Below are 17,610 nucleotides of genomic sequence, written 5' to 3'. Positions count from 1 at the left end.
GGATAAATCTCAAAAACATTTACTAAGTGAAAGAAGCCAGACACAAAAGACCACATTTTGTATGATCCCATTTATATGAAATTTCTAGAGAAGGCAAAACTATAAAAATAGAAAGCAGATCAGTGGTGGCCTGGGGCTGGGGATGGGAAAGGGAGTAACTGCAAACCGGCCACAATGTTTCTTTTTAGGATGATAGAAATGTCATCCTAAACTTAAACTGTGGTGATGGTTTTACAACTCTGTAAAGTTACTAAAAAATAATTTAATTGTACACTTAAAATGAGTGAATTTTATGGTATGTAAATTATACCTCAATAAAGTTGTTAAAAATTTTTGTAATCAAAGAAACACGTCTAAAACAGTAGCAAAGCAATGTATATTTTCCAAACTGATAGAGGAGGGAATATAGAATAATAAAAATACTTAACTAAAAAAGGGCAAGAAAGGGGACAAAAGAGGAACACAAAAAAGGGGGACAAATATCAAGCACATTGTTAGGTGGTAGATTTAAACTCAGATGTATAAGTAATAACATTAAAATATAAATGGACTATGTGCTGTTTATCGATTTATTGCCTCAGCTCCAAATTCACCCTTTTATCTGCTCTGTGAAAATGATTCTGGGCCTAAATATTTTTCCTTTGCCAGATGGCATTGAAGTCTTGTCAGTAGAGGGCGCTAGAGAGACATTGGCAGAAGAAAGGGTTTTTACTTCCTGGTTCCGCTGTGCTCTCTATTTAGGCTCCTGCAGCAGGTATGGATTTCCAGCATCCAGCTCCTACAGTGCCCATGGCTTCCCCAGCCTCAAGCCTTTGCTCTTTCTCCAGCACAAGGTTCCTGCAGTGCATGGTGGCCAGCAGCATCCAGTGGCCAGCAGCTTTCCATTTCTTGGGTGGCTATGTAGCAGAATGCCTCATGTGAGATGCCTCCCCACAAACAGCTTTCCCTAGCACTCTGAAGTGAAGATTTCTGGCAAGTTCCAGAGGGCAGATTTCTAGAAAGTTCCACCCATGTGGCACCACAGAGATTTCTCTGCCAGCCAGTCAGCCACAGCTATGATCTCTCAGCACTGAGGTGGTGGGGGTGGGAGGTGACTTTTCCTTGGACACTCTATCTCAGCCTTAGAGTAGTGGCTGTTCATTATACCTGCTTTATTCATTAGAGTTCTCTTTGCTTTTTACTAGCTAATCCCTTATTACCTCAACCCCCTGTTATAGTTAATAATTCCTTTTTTTTAAAATTTTATTTATTTATTTTATTCCCACAAAACCCCAGTAGATAGTTGTATGTCATAGCTGCACATCCTTCTAGTTGCTGTATGTGGGATGCGGCCTCAGCATGGCCGGAGAAGCGGTGCATCGGTGCGGGCCCGGGATCCCAACCCGGGCCTCCAGCAGCGGAGCACGCGCACTTAACTGCTAAGCCACGGGGCCGGCCCCAATAATTCTTTATGTTACATTTTCTTTTCAAATTACTATGCGGTTTCTCTCTCCTGAGTGGACCTTGACTGAAACATGGACTAAATGCTCAAATATGTTTTGCATACAAGAGGTATAGCTAAAACATAAGGATACAGAATGATTGAAAGTAAAAACATGGAAAAATTTATACTACAAAACGACTGACCAAAGGAAAGCTGATATAGCTATTAAGGCAAAAATAATTACCAGAGATAAAAAGGAGCACTTCATAAAGATAAAAGGTTTAATTCACAGGAAGGTATAAAAAAATTGTCTCTATGGTGACTAGTAACAGCCTCAAAGGAAAAAAAAGCAAAATATGGACAGAACTACAAGAATAAATAGATAAATCATAATCATAGTGGGAGATTTTAATACTCCTCTCCCAGTAATTGACAGAACAAGTAGAAAAGAAAATCAGGTCCTAAATTTGAACAATATAATTAATAAACTTGATTTCACTGCATGCAACAACTGCAGAATCCGTATTTTTTCAAAAATAAAAAACATGTTTATAAACATTGACCATTTGTTGTGCAATAGAGTCTAAACATGTTTCAAAGGCCTGAAATCATATATAGTATGTTTTCTGATCAAAGTGAAATTAAGCTAGAAATTTATTATAAAAGTAGGAAATATTCATACATTAGAAAATTTATAAATACATTACCAACTAAATCATGGATGAAAGAAGAAATCACAATGGAAATTTGATAATGCTTTGAACTGAATGATAATAAAAATACAGCTTATTAACACTTGTGTGATGCAGCTAAATAAGGGTTTAGAGGTTAATTTCTAGGCTAAATATGTACGTATTAGGAAATGAGAAGGTTGAATATCAATGATCTAAGCATTCATTTCAAGAAGGTAGAAAAAGTACAACAAAATAAACTCCAAAAGATCAAAGTAGGAAATAAGAAAGATAAGAGTAGAAATTAATAAAATAAATAAGAAGCATACAGTTGAAAAGATCCACAAAGCTAAAATTAAACTGATAAACTGCTCGTGAAACTAATAAGTAAAAAAGGAGAGAAAGCATAAATAACCATCTGTTCTAAGCTATTTTAAAAAGTTAATAAGAGGCTATTATGAACAAATTTATACCAATAATTTTGAAATTTTAGAAAAAATGGTCAAATTCCTAGAAAAATACAACTTATCTAATATGATACAAGAAAACTAGAGAATCAAAATAGTCTTACCGCCATGAAACAAACTGAGCCTACAACTAATTGCCACAAAAAAACCCCTCAACCCCAGATGGCCTAACTACATACTTTCGTGCAACATTTAAGAAAGAAATAATGCCATTTTAAATCTAGAGGATATGATGCCAACATAACCTTGACACCAAAACTCAACAAGGATATGATAAGAAATGAAAATTACAAGAATATTATGAGAAATAAAACCCCCTCAGAATATAGATGAAGAAATTCTGAACAAAATATTCTCAAACCAAATCCAGCTACTTAAATATAAATAAGATAACACATCATATTAGTCTGCTTGGGCTGCCATAACAAAATACTACAGACTGCAGGGCTTAAACAGAAGAAATTTATTTTCTCGCAGTTTTGAAGGCTAGAAAGTCAAGATCAGGGTTCCAGCAGGGTTCAGTTTTTTGAGAGCTCTCTTCCTGGCTTATAGATGGCCACTTTGTACTTATTTAGCTTTTCCTCTGAGTGTCCACAAGGAGAAAGCATGAGCTCTCTAGTGTCTTTTATAAGCACACTAATTCTATAGGATTAGGGTCCCACCCTTATGACCACATTTAACCTTAATTACTTTCTTAGAGGCCCCACCTCCAAATACAGCCACACTGGGGGTTAGGACTTTAATATGAATTTTGAGGGGACATAAATATTCAGTCCATAACATACATCATGACCAAGTGGGATTTATTCAAGGAATGCAATGTAATTCACACGTTATCAGAATAAAAGGAAAATGATAAGATCCTTTAAATAGTTGCAGAAAAATAGCATTGATACAATTCAATATCTGTTAGTTGATGAAACTGAACATTTCTTACAGAACTAGGAATAGAAGGGAATTTTCTTTTTTTTTTTTTTTTAGGAAGATTGGCCCTGAGCTAACATCTGTTGCCAATCTTCTTCCTTTTTTCCTTTTTCCTCTCCAAAGCCCCAGTAGATAGTTGTATGTCGTAGTTGTACATCCTTCTAGTTGCTCTATGTGGGATGCTGCCTCAGCATGGGTTGATGAGCAGTGCATAGGTCCATGCCTGGAGCTGAACCGGTGAACCCTGGGCCACTGAAGTAGAGCACAAACCCAACTATGCCACCGGGCTGGCCCTGAATTTTCTTAATCTACCAAAAAGTGACAGTACACATCATACTAAATGGTGAAATTGTGAAAGCTTTCCTTTTGATGTCAGGAATAAGACAAGTGCTGTCACCACTTCCATTCTGTGTTGTAGTGGAGACCCTAGCGAAGGCAATAAGGCAAGAAAAAGAAATAAAAGAATTAAGGATTAGAAAGTGTGCTGGTTATTAAGCCATTCTCTTTGAGCTTGAAACCCACTTTGTGATGCTGGTTCTGGGACTCTGCAAACTACACTTCTTTGCCAGCTGGCTCCCTGTAGACTCTGTCTATAGGAGGCCCTAAAGGGGCCCACGAGTGGAATTGGTGGGTTATATGGCAATTCTGTGTATGTGTTTCTGAGTCATCTTGTAGTCACTTTGTAAAAAATTTTCACATATAGAAAACCCTAATTTAGAAGAAACGTTTGGCTTCTTATTTTCAGTATTATTAGAGATAAAGAGAATTAGAAGTAAAATTTTTAAAAAAGGATTGTCATAACTTCTTTTAAAAATACACAAATACACATTAGCTGCAACCTCTTGAAATGTATTTTGCTCTAAGGAGTAATTTACACTTGTTGGGACTAATCTGTCCAGTCCATTAAACCACTGAGAGTTAGAGCAGTGGGCAGATGTGTTAATCCAGGCTTACACTACTGTGTGACCTCATCCCTCTACTTTGGATCCAAAGAATTTTCCTGTCTGGGTATGAACTGTGTCCTTGCACTTGGCTTGAATCCCAAACCCGAGCTTCGGCCTATGAAGTTAATACTCTGCTTCTGATTATATCTTTTCTCCATGAAAGAACTTCAAATGCAGACTTTTTCCTCTAACTCCAACCTGATTACAAGATTGTGATCATTTTGTATGTGGATATCCAATTGTCTCAGCAACATTTTTGTAAAAGACTATCCTTTCCCCCATTGGATTGTCATGAGATCTTTGTCAAAAATTAATTGACTATAAGTGGAAAGGTTTATTTCTGGACTCAAAATCATATTTCATTTTTTCCATATGTCTATTCTTATGCCAGTACTACACTCTCTTAAATTATTGTAGCTTTATAAGTTTTGAAATCAGGTAGTAAAAAGTCCTCTAACTTTGGTCTTCTTTTTCAAGAATGTTTTGGCTACTCTAGGTTCTTTTGTATTTCCATATACATTTTATGATCGGCCTGCTAATTTCATGAAAATAAGACTGCTGGAATTTTGATAGGTATTGCATTGAATTTATACATCAACTTGGGAAGCATTGCCATCCTAATAATACTGAATCCTCCAATTTGAACATGCAATGTCTTCCCATTTATTTAAATCTTTTTAAGTTTCTTCAGCAATGTTTTATATTTTTCAATGTACAAAATCTTGCATTTCTTTTGTTAAATTTATTCCTAAGCATTTTGTTATTTCTGATGATATTGTGAATAGAATTTTCTTATTTTCATTTTCATATCATTTCTTACTAGAGGAATAAGTTGATTTTTGTATATTGATCCTGAATCACATGGTTTTGCTGAACTCATTTATTAGTTCTAATAATTTTTTGTGAATATCTTAGGATTTCTACATATAGGATCATGTTGTCTACAAATAAAGACAATTTTATTTCTTGCTTTTCAAACTTTATTTATTTTTGTGAGGAAGATCAGCCCTGAGCTAACACCTGCCAATCCTCCTCTTTTTGATGAGGAAGACTGGCCCTGAGCTAACATCCGGCCAATCCTCCTCCACTTTATATGGGAGGTCGCCACAGCATGGCTTGACAAGTGGGGCATCCGTGCGCGCCTGGGATCCGAACTGGCGAACCCTGGGCTGCCACAGCGGAGTGCAAGCACTTAACTGCTTGCGCCACCGGGCCGGCCCTATTTCTTGCTTTTCAATCTGTAGGATTTTAATTTCTTTTTCCTGCCAGATTGCATTGCTAGAATATTTAGTACAGTGTTGAGGAGGTGAGAGCAGACATCTTTGCCTTATGCCCAATATTAGGGTGAAAGCCTTCCGTATTTCACCATTAAGTATATTAGCTGTAGGTTTTTCACAGATGCCCTTTATCAGGTTGAGGAAGTTACCTTCTATTCCAAGTTTGCTGAGAGTTTTTATCAAGAATGGGTTGGATATTGTTAAAGTAAATGTTTTTCTGTATGTATTAAGATGATCATGTGATTTTTGTCTTCTAGTCTATCAAAATGGTCTATTAATTGATTTTTGTGTGTGTGTGTGTGAGGAAGATTAGCTGTGAGCTAACATCTGTTGCCAATCCTCCTCTTTTTGCTGAGGAAGATTGGCCCTGGGCTAACAACTGTGCCTGTCTTCCTCAACTTTATATGGGACGCTGCCACAGCATGGCTTGACAAGCGGTGCATTGGTCCACGCCAGGGATCCAAACCTGTGAACCCTGGGCCACTGAAGCATAGCACACGATCTTAACCACTACACCACCAGGCCGGCCCCTAATAATTGATTTTTGTATGTTAAACCAACCTTGCACACTGGAATAAATCACATTTGGTCATGGTATATATCTTTTTTATATATTACTGGATTTGGTTTGCTAGTATTTTGTTGAGGATTTTTTGTACCTGTATTCATAAGGGATGCTGATCTGTAGTTTTCTTTTCTTGTGATGTCTTTGTCTGGCTTTGATATTAGGGTAATATTGGCCTCATAGAATGAATTTAGAAGTGTTTCCTCATCCTCCATTTTCTGGAAGAATTTGTGGAGGACTGGTATTATTTTTTTCCTCAAATATTTAAAAGAATTCACCAGTGAAGCCAGCTGGGCCTGAGATTTTTCTTTGTGGGAAGATTTTTAAATACTAATTCAATTTCTTTACTTGCTATAGGATGTGGTAGGCAGAATAATGGCCCCCTAAATATATCCATGTTCCAATCCCCTGAGCCCATGAACATATTACTTTACATGGCAAAAAGGACTTTGCAAATGTTATTAAGTTAGGGACTTTGAGATAGAATATCCTGGATTATCTAGTTGGGCCCAATGTAATAACAGGTGTTCTTAAAAGTGAAAGAGAGAAGAGGTCAGAATGATACGATATGCAAAGCACTTGACCCGCTATTGCTTGCTTTGAAGATGGAGGGAAGTGTCCATGAGCCAAAGAATGCAGGTGTCCTTTAGAAGCTAGAAAAGTCCAGGAAACAGATTGTCCCATAGAGCCTCCAGAAGGGAATGGTGTCCTGCTCACACCTTGATTTTAGCCCAGTGATACTTATAAACTTTAGCAGAGGGTTGAACTTCTAACCTACAGAAGTATAAAATAATAAATTTGTGTTATTTTAATGCACTAAATTTGAGGTGATTTGTTATAGCAGCAATAGAAAACGAATACTTGGACTATTCATATTTTCTATTTCTTCTTGAGTTAGTTTTGGAAACTTACATCTTTCAAGGAATTTGTCTATTTCATCTCATTTTTCAAATTTGCTGGCATAAAGCTGTACATAGTATCCCCTAAGAAGCATTTTAGTGTCTATAACATCAGTAGCAATGTCTGCTCTTTCATTCTTGATTTTAGTAATTTGTGTATTCTCTCTCATTCTCTCTCTCTCTCTGGCTTGGTCAGTATATCTAAAAGTTTCTCAATTTTGTTGATCTTTTCAAAGAACCAACTTTTGGTTTCATTGGTTTTTTTCCTATTCTTTTTCTGTTTTTTATTTCATTGATTTCCACTCTGATCTTTATTATTTCTTTTCCTCTGTTTGCTTTGGGTTTAGTTTGCTCTTATTTTTCTGTTTTCTTAAGGTGGAAGCATAGGTTGTTGATTTGACACCTTTCATCTTTTCTGATATAAGTGTTTAAATCTGTAAATTTGCCTCTAAGCACTGTGTTAGCTACGTCCCATAAATTTTGTATATATTTTATTTTATTTATTTATTTTGCTGAGGAAGATTAGCCCTGAGCTAACATCTGCTGCCAATCTTCCTCTTTTTGCTTGAGAAAGATTTTCCCTGAGCTGACATTCATGCCAATCTCCCTCTATTTTGTATGTGGGTCACTGCCACAGCATGGCTGCTGACTAGTGGTGTAGGTCCACATCCGTGAACCAAACCTGGGCCGCCGAAGCGGAAGGTGCCGAACTTAACCACTAGGCCACAGGGACAGCCCAACATCCTATAAATTTTGATATGTTGAGTTTTTATTATCATTCAGGTCAAAATATTTTCTAATATCCTTGATTTATTCTTTGACCCATGGGTTATATAGAAGTGTACTGTTTAATTTCCAAATGTTTGTGAATTTCTCAGGTTGTCTTTTGTTGTTGATTTCTAATTTAATACCGTTGTGGTTGGAGAATGTACTTTGCATGATTTCTGTTCTCTTAAATTTATTGAGACTTGTTTTATGGCCTAACCTTGTTTATCTGGAAGAATGATTCATGTGTTCTTGAAAAGAATGTGCATTTTGCCAATGTTGTATGGAGTGTTCTATTGTGTTAGATCAAGTTGGATGATGGTATTGATTCTTCTATATCCTTCCTGAATTTTTGTCTAGTTGTTCTATCTATTTTTGAGAGAGGGTTATTGAAGTACCAACATCATTGTCAAATTGTCTATTACTTCCTTCAATTCTGTCAGTTTTTCCTTTATGTGTTTTGGGCTCTGTTGTTAGGTATATGTGTGTTTACAACTGTTTCATCTTCCTATAAATTGACCATTTTGTCATTATAAAATGTCCCTCCTCATCTCTAGTAATATTTTTTGTTCTACAGTCTATTTTGTCTACTATAATCACTCCAGCTCTCTTTTGGTTACTGTTTGCATGTATATCTTTTCCACGCTTCTGCTTTCAATATATTTGTGTCTTTGAATTTAAAGTTTGTCTCTTATAGACAGCATAGAGTTGAATCTTGTTTTTTATCCAGTCTGACAATCTCTGACTTTTGATTGGAGTGTTTAATCCATTCACATTTAATATTATTATCAAAATGGTTGGATTTACATGGGCCATTTTGCTATGTGTTTTCTGCATTACTTATGTATTTTTTGTTTCTCTGTTCTTCCTTTACTGCCTTCTTTGGTATTAAATAAGTATTTTCTAATATATCATTTTAATTCCTTTGTTGGTTTTTTGCTTAAAAAAATATTCTTAGTAGTTGATTTAGTGATTACAATATGCATCTTAATTTACCACAATCATCTTCAGATTAAGGCTTACTTAAATCCACTAAAATACAGAAAATTTGCTCTGCTATTTGTGCTATTATTGTCATATGTATTACATCTATTTATATTATAAATGCAACAATACAGTGTTACAATTTTTACTTTATATAATGGTATGTCTTTTAAAGAAGGTAAGAGAAGAAAGGAGAAAAAATATATATAGTTTTTTTTTACTGGAATTTACCATTTCCAGTACTTTATTTCTTCCTGTGATTTGAGTTACCGTCTATGTAATTTCCTTCCTTCAATATAGTTCCATTTTATCCACCCTCTTTTGTGCTATTATTGTCATATATATTACATAGTAATATGTTATAAATCCAACAACACAATTTTATAATTATTGTTTCATGCATTTGCTTTTAAATCAGTTGAGATGAAAAGAGAGAAATATATATTTATACTTTTTTTATCATTATTTACATAATTAGCTTTACTGGTGCTCTTTATTTCTTTTTATGGATTTGAGATATCATCTGGTATCATTTCCTTTCAGCCTGAAGAACTTTCTTTAATATTTCTTAACAGCTTTATTGAGATATGATTCACAGAACGTACAATTCAACCATTACAGTGTACAATTCAGTGGTTTCTAGTATATTCACAGATATGTGCAATTATCATCACAATTTTAGAACATTTTTATCACCTCAAAGAGAAAACTAGTACTCTTTAGCTGTCATCTCCCATATCCTCTCCTCTCCCACCCCCAGCCCTAAGCAACCACTTGTCTACTTTCTTTCTCTATAGACTTCTCTATTCTGGACTTTCATATGAATGAAATCATATAGTATTTGGTCTTTTGTGACTGGCTGCTTTCACTTAGCATAACATTTTCAAGGTTCATTCATGTTATAGCATGTATCATTATTGCATTCCTTTCTATGGAGAAATAATATTCCATATTATTATTCCATAAAGACATTTGGGTTGTTTCCACCTTTGGCTATTATGAATAATGCTTCTATAAACATTCATGTACAAATATCTGTGTGCACATATGTTATAATTTGAGTACATACCTAGGAGGGGAATGGCTAAGTCACATGGTGACTATGTTTAATTGTTTGAAGAACTGCCAGACTGTTTTCCAAAGTGGCAGCACCATTTTACATTCTCACCAGCAGTGTATGAGGGTTCTAATTTCTCCATATTCTTACCAACAACAACTTCATTTTGCTCATGATTTTGTGGGTCAGAAATAGAGGAAGGGCTCAAATGAGAAGTTCCTTTTTTGGTTATCTCATGTAGTTGCAGTCAGATGTCAGCTGGGGCTGCAGTCTTCTGAAAGCTCATCTCTGCTGATGTCCAGAACGGTTCACTGGTGTGATGTTGGTTGATTGCTGGCTGTTGACTGAAAGCTCAGCTGTGTGTTGACCAGAGCATCTGCACGCGGCCTCTTCAGCATGATGGTCTTCTGATACAGTATCTAGCTTTCCCCAGAGTCCACTTAGTTTTACAAATATTTTAATGACTCTATATTTTTACTTCTATAAGTTGTACTTCTTTTTCAATCCCGTTTTTTTCTTTTCTAATAGTCTTGGTCTTTTGTTATATTTCCATTTTTGTCTTTTATAATTTTAATAATCTTTATTGAATATATCGGATAATATTTTTATCTGTGTTTTTGGAAGTCTAATCCTGCTGTTAATTTTGTCCATTGAATTGCACATGTGGATTGTTTGCTTGCATGTTTTGTAATTTTAGATTGTGAGCTCATCTTCAATGTAGTCTTATCTTTGAGGATCCTGTGCAGTCTAAATTGAAGGCATGTTCACCTAGAACCAGTTTCCACTTGCTCTGTCAAGTGCCCCAGGGATATTACTAGTTGGTGACTACAGTTATGCCCAAGAACATTCAATGGACAATCTTATTTGTTTTTTTTTTTTGGTAATAGGATTTCTGGAATAAAGACTCCTCAGTTAATTTTTAAAGGCCCTAAAATAAAAATCATTTTGATCAAAATTTAAATGATATGTTTGGATAAAGTTGAACTGAGTTCCTTAGACAAGTAGAGAAATTTCATTTTAATATTCATTATAAAGCTTAAAGCTATGAAGTTATTCTTATCGCAATAAATATACATCCTGGTACAAAGCAAAATTATAACATTTTAATAATTGCTATAATTTATAGAGTGTCAACTATGTGTGAGACTCTTTATTAACCTCTTTATATTATTTGTCTCTCTTATGAACCTAGAAAATTATGTATTATTGTTCCCTTTTCTAAATGGGGACACTGAGGCTCAGAGAAGGGTGGATCTGGGACTCAGAGATCTTTCTGTTTGACGTCAAAGCCTAGACTCTAACAGCAAGATATTAGTTTTCTTATTTGGTATTTTTTTTGTGTGAGTGAGGAAGACTAGCTCTGAGCTAACACCCAATGCCAATCCTCCTCTTTTTTTTTGCTGAGGAAGATTGGCCCTGGGCTAACATCCATGCCCATCTTCCTCCACTTTATATTGGACGCCACCACAGCATGGCTTGACAAGTGGTGAGTAGGTCCGTGCCCAGGATCCGAACCTGCAAACCCTGGGCCACTGAAGCAGAGTGTGCGCACTTAACCGCTACGCCACCAGGCCGCCCCCATATTTGGTATTTTTTAAATGCTATGTTGAAAATAGATATATCCAGGGCAGCTGTAGGGCTCTTTTCATTGTAGTTACTTAAGGACCCAAGGTGACACCTTGAACATTGCTGATACTACGCCAGAAGAAAAAGAGAACTCTAGAGTGTCTTGCACCAACAATTAAATGTTCTAGTTCAGAAATAACACACATTGTTTATTCACTGACCAGTACTGGTCGCTTTTCCCACTCACTCACAAGTGGGCCAGGAATTGCATCACTACTAGGCAGAGATATTTAGTGAGCTGAATATTGAATGGCTACCATACTGAATATCAAATTCGACTAATGGCTGATGCCCTTCAGGTCATAATAACAGGTCCAGATATTACACCTAGAGAAATAGCACTCAGAAAAAGAAGGACCATCACGATTCTTAACAGCAAAGACATTTTTCCCAGAAGTCCCCAACAGACTTCCTTCACTTAGTAGTGGCCAGAACTGTATCACATGTCTATTCTTTTTTTCCCCCCAAAGCCCTAGTAGATAGTTGTATGTCATAGTTGCACATCCTTCTAGTTGCTGCATGTGGGACGTGGCCTCAGCATGGCCTGACAAGCCGTGCGCTAGTGCGCGCCTGGGATCCGAACCGGGCCGCCAGCAGCGGAGTGCACGCACCCACATGCTAAGCCATGGGGCCGGCCCCCACATGTCTATTCTTAACCAATGACTGGCAAGAGGAATGTATAATGGTTGGCTCAGCCCAATCGGGATCTACCTTCCAGAGCCAGGGATTAGGTTACTTTTTTCTGAAGCTCATGGCTGTCTGAAGTTTGTGTAAGTGTTGGAAAAAATATTTCTATGGCACTTTTTAGTAAGTCAAATTCACAAAGGAAGGATACTTCAATACTGTCAATAACTCAGGTATTAAAACCAAAAGGAGAAGTGGGGATGGGACAGGCCCTGTGGCATAGCAGTTAAGTGCATGCCCTCAGCTGCTGGCGGCCCAGTTCGCATCCCGGGTGAGCACCGATGCACCATTTGTCAGGCCATGCTGTGGCGGCGTCCCATATAAAGTGGAGGAAGATGGGCACAGATGTTAGCCCAGGGCCAGTCTTCCTCAGCAAAAAGAGGAGGATTGGCGTGGATGTTAGCTCAGGGCTGATCTTCCTCACAAAAAAAAATAAAAAGAAGTGGGGAACTGGGTATAGGCAGGAAACCAACCTGATCTGCTACAAAGGGCAAACCAGGAGGACCAGATGTGTCAATAAGAAACATTATATAATGCAGTAAGGGTTGGAATAACCTTTAAGATTGTATCCCAAAACAATAGGTATATCTATCCATTTAAAAATTTTATTATTCAAAAATTTTCATTTCCTACAAAGGCCTATATACAACTTTATCTTCATCCAAAATGACCTGACTTACTATACTATTTCTAAACTAGCTAACGTTTATGGAGAACTTACTATGTGCCAGAAACTTGTAGCTATCTATGTGGATTCCATAATTTAATCCTCATAGTAATCCTATGAGTTGGGTAATAATCAATTCCCCCATTTTATAGATTAAAAAACTGAGGTTCAGTTCTGTGTATGTAATTTGACTAGGGTCACACAACCAGATGTTAAACCAAAGCACTTTGGTTCCAAAGTTTGTGTTCTTAAGCTATGTTAATTATGCTTCCTCAACTAGTAATATTTATTCACTTAATTAAGAAGAGTTTACTACATTTCTACTTGATAAACACATCTGGCCCTGTGCTAGGTTTTGGGGACTCAGCAATGAGCAAAACAAAGCCATGCCCTCATGAGTTTACATTCTAGTGAGGGAGACAGATAAATAAAATAAGTAAATTAGGTTATTAGAAGATAAATTGACATGGAGAAAAATAAAATGCATGCGTGTGCGCGTATGATGTAATTTAAAAATCTCAAGGTGACATTTAAGTCAAATCTTGGAAGAGACGAGGGAGCATGTCCTAAGAAATTAGGAGGAAGTATGGTCAAGCTGACAGAGCAGTTATTGCAAAGGTTCTGAGGTGGGTGCCTGCCTGGTGAGTTTGAGAGACAGTAAGGAGGCCAGTGTGGCTACAGCAGACTGACCTAGTAGGTGAATTGTAGGCAATGAGGTGAGAGAAATAATGCTCTTCTTTTGGGACCTCAGATACAGGTCATTGCAAGAACTTTAGCTTTTATTCTGGGGAGGAGAAAAAGAAAGGGGTTTTGAGTGGAGGGTTACAGCTTTAGTTTTAAAAGGATCACTGTTCTGTGGAGAGCAGTTAGGAGGCAATTGCAGTAATTGTAGATGGTGGTGTCCTGGGCCAAGGTGATAGCCATGGACTAGCTCTATATCTCTGAATACACTTTAAAGATAGAGCCAACAGCTTATGACTTGGATGTGGGGTATAAGAAAAAGAAAAGAATCAAGGATAACTCCAAGATTTTTCAGCCTGAGCTAAAGGATGGAGCTAACATGAAGAGAAGGGAAAGGCTGTGGGTGTAGCTGATCTAGAAGATTGGCAGTTCAGTTTTGGACAAGTAAGTTTGAGATCTCATGAAACTTCCAAGTGGAGATTATTTTAAAAATTTAAGAAGGCAGTTGGACATAATACATTTGATCTTTTTTCTTTTTGCTGAGGAAGATTTGCCCTGAGCTAACATCTGTTGCCAATCTTCCTTTTTTTTGCTTGAGGAAGATTAGCCTTGAGCTAACATCCGTGCCAATCTTCCTCTATTTTGTACGTGGGTTGCTGCCACAGCATGGCTGACAAGTGGTGTAGGTCTGCGCCCGGGATCTGAACCCGCAAACCCAAGACGCTGAAGCAGAGTGCACTGAAACCAACCACAACACCAAGGCACTGGTGCCTACATTTGATCTTTTAAGCTTTAACTTCAAAATTTGCTGGCTCTTCCAAAGAATATTTCCATCTCAGAAAAGTCATTAAGAAAGAACAGTTCTAATTGTTATTCATATGTAAATAATATGGAATTTAACCCACTTTTTCCTAGTTGATAAGGCAGTAATATAGTTTGAGTACTTACTGAGAGAAGCATCATAGCTTAGTAGTTTAATGTATAGATTCTAGAGCCAGTTTGCCTGGATTTAAATCCTTGTGCTTATTGACTGTGTGACTTTGGATATATGACCTCACCTTTTTGTGTCTCAATTCTGTCATCTACATAATGATGAAAATAATGCCTACTTAAACGGGATTAGTTTCTACTTGCAGTGTTTTTACAACAGTGCCTGATTTACAGTGTTAAATATGTGATGCAAATTGTCTTTCAGATAATTTGCTAAAAGCCTATTTTGTATCTAACTTGTCTTGAGTATACTCATCAAGTCCTAACCAAACTATACCATTTCCTTATACAAGGTTCTGTGTTTCACATGAAGCCATGCATCTGGAAAGATGTGCCGATGAAAAATGCAACACACATTCTATAAAAGCTGTTATATTTCCGGTCTGCTTACTCTAGGTACCAGATCTTAAATTATTAATTGGTTCTGTCTATAACAGTATCTAAGGGTTCTTAAAATTTGGCTCTTATAAAAGCAATTTTTAAAATAATTGACAATGGCTAAACCCATTCTGTGGACTTAGGGTTCCATCTCTGACTGTAATTGCTTACATTGTTACTTTAAGTAACAGTGCTTATCAAACTGATTTCCAAAGAGGCTTTACCCTCCTTCCATATGTTCTGCAAATAGTCTGCGAAAATTGCTTATTACAGGAAATTGCTTCTTTTTGTTTGGTACTGCATCTCTATTTTCTCTGTGCATCCTGCTCAGCTGCCTCAGTATTCTGCCGTTGACAATTAAGAAACGAGAGCTTAAGCTTCTTTTGACAGGGTAAGTAATTTCCACATTGATTCCAAACTGAAAATAGATACCACATTGCCTCGGAACACCCTTCTATGTGGGTGGGGTGGGACTGACCCTACTCATCATCTTCAGGAATGAGGACTGTGACACAGGCCTGGCCCATCAGGGCTTTTCTTGGGCCTGTGGCTGGAACCATTGGGGAAGGGGGGTTCTCATTATCAGGATTCCCAGCTTCAGGGATACTAGTGGTCATCTCTGCTGTCACATAAAGAAAGCTTGTTGGAAAATGAAGGTAGTACAGAGGAAAGCAGTGGGAAGAGACAAAGAAAAACAGATCTATCTATGGTATATTCTATGTAAAGCTTTCAAGTACTTTTCTAGATGTGGTAGTCTAGGTTTTACTATTTCTATATTTTAATGTCTAAATATTTCATGATCACTGTTCTGTACCACATATACACACACTTATGGACTATAAAACAAAGAAATGAATTAACATTTAATTCTTATAAATATGTCCTATTATATGTGGCCATAACTGATTTTTGTGATAATCTGAAAATTATAATTGGCAGTTTCAGAATAGGCATCTAGTCAAAAAGGTAAATGAATAAGTAAATGATTGCAGTGGGAAAGAAAACATAACTTACATCCAGCAAGACAGGCATCCTCTGATTTCATATTAGAGATCACTGAGTCTATTACAGGTCCACAGTCTGTTTCTATGAAACCCACGGGGCCAGACAGATTTTTAAAGCCGGAATTCTTCAGCTCTTCTAAGCTCCCTTCATTTTTTTTTTGTCTGGTCATTTGGATCTCGATTGTGTTAGAGGCTTTCCTCAAATGTTCATTGATGCTGATCTGTCTGTTCATATTAAAATGTGAAGCACTAAAAAGCTGATCAGCAGCATATATCACTACGCTGTGGGCATATCAACTTGTGGGACTTTATTATTGAACTGACTTTTTCTTTAGGGCCCCAAATATCGTGTGTATATGTCTCAATCCCCTGCCTGAGGTGAATGAGCCTATCTGATAGTGTTCTGGACACAGGCAGGAGGAGACTACAGATGTCATGGTTCAGCATGACTGGGAGGTGGCAGGGAGGGTCTTGGTGAACTAACTGCTCTTTACATGAAATTTTCAACCAGTTATGTTTCTACATTTGTTTGTGTGGTAAAATATACATAAAATTTACCATTTTAACCAGTTTTAGGTATACAATTTGGTAGCATTAAGTACATTCACAACGTGGTGTAACGATCACCACTATTTATGTCCAAAATTTTTCATCATCCCCAACAAAAACTCTGTACCCATTAAACAATACCACTCCCCTCCCTTCCTCCCAGCTCCTGGCAACCTCTATCTTACTTTCCGTCTCTATAAATTTGCCTACTATTCTAGGTACCTTATATAAGTAGAATCATATAATCTTTCTTCTTTTGTGTCCTTCGTACCTTTTTATTTTTCAAATAACTCAGGCTAAGTAAATGGCCGAAGACCTTCAGCTCTAAGTGGCAATTTGGCCACAGGAACCTAGCTGGGTATGTCTGTCAAAAGAGACTATACGCGTAACTACTATGCATTACTACCTTAGCAGTGGACTTTTCCCATCCATATGCATATATGTATCCACACAATAGTAGGTATTTTGTACTTGACATTATATCCAGTATGTTTTTCCATACCATTAGGAATTCTCTGAAACATTTTAATGCTTCATAATCTATCATTTTGGATGTATCATGCTTTAATTATTTTCTCTTGACATTTAATTATTTCTATTTTGAATTTTAAGTAACAATATATATCTTTGTACATAAATATTTGTATTTCTGATTAGAACCCCAGGATAAAATAGCATGTAATTTCTGGTTCAAACAACAGAACATACTTAATATTTGATACTTATTGTTAAATCACCCTTCAGAAATTTGGTAGTTTATAATACTACAAATACTCTCACGTCATTTTCAGCAACACTAAATTTTTTTTATCAGATAAAAAATAATGTTCTTCTAGTTGTAATAGATTCTTTAATAACTAATGAATTTTTCATTTTATTTACTATTTTCATTTTCTATAAATTGTTGATGTCACTAACTCATTTTTTCTTTTTTTTGTGAAGATTGGTCCTGAGCTAACACCTGTTGCCAATCTACCTCTTTTGGCTTGAGGAAGAGTGGCCCTCAGCTAACCTTTGTGCCCATCTTCCTCTATTTTTTGTATATGGGACGCCAC

Source organism: Ceratotherium simum, chromosome 17 (assembly GCF_057802395.1).
Source record: "Ceratotherium simum simum isolate JZ-2026a chromosome 17, ASM5780239v1, whole genome shotgun sequence".
Lineage (NCBI taxonomy): Eukaryota > Metazoa > Chordata > Mammalia > Perissodactyla > Rhinocerotidae > Ceratotherium > Ceratotherium simum.
Note: the sequence above shows the minus strand (reverse complement) of the source record.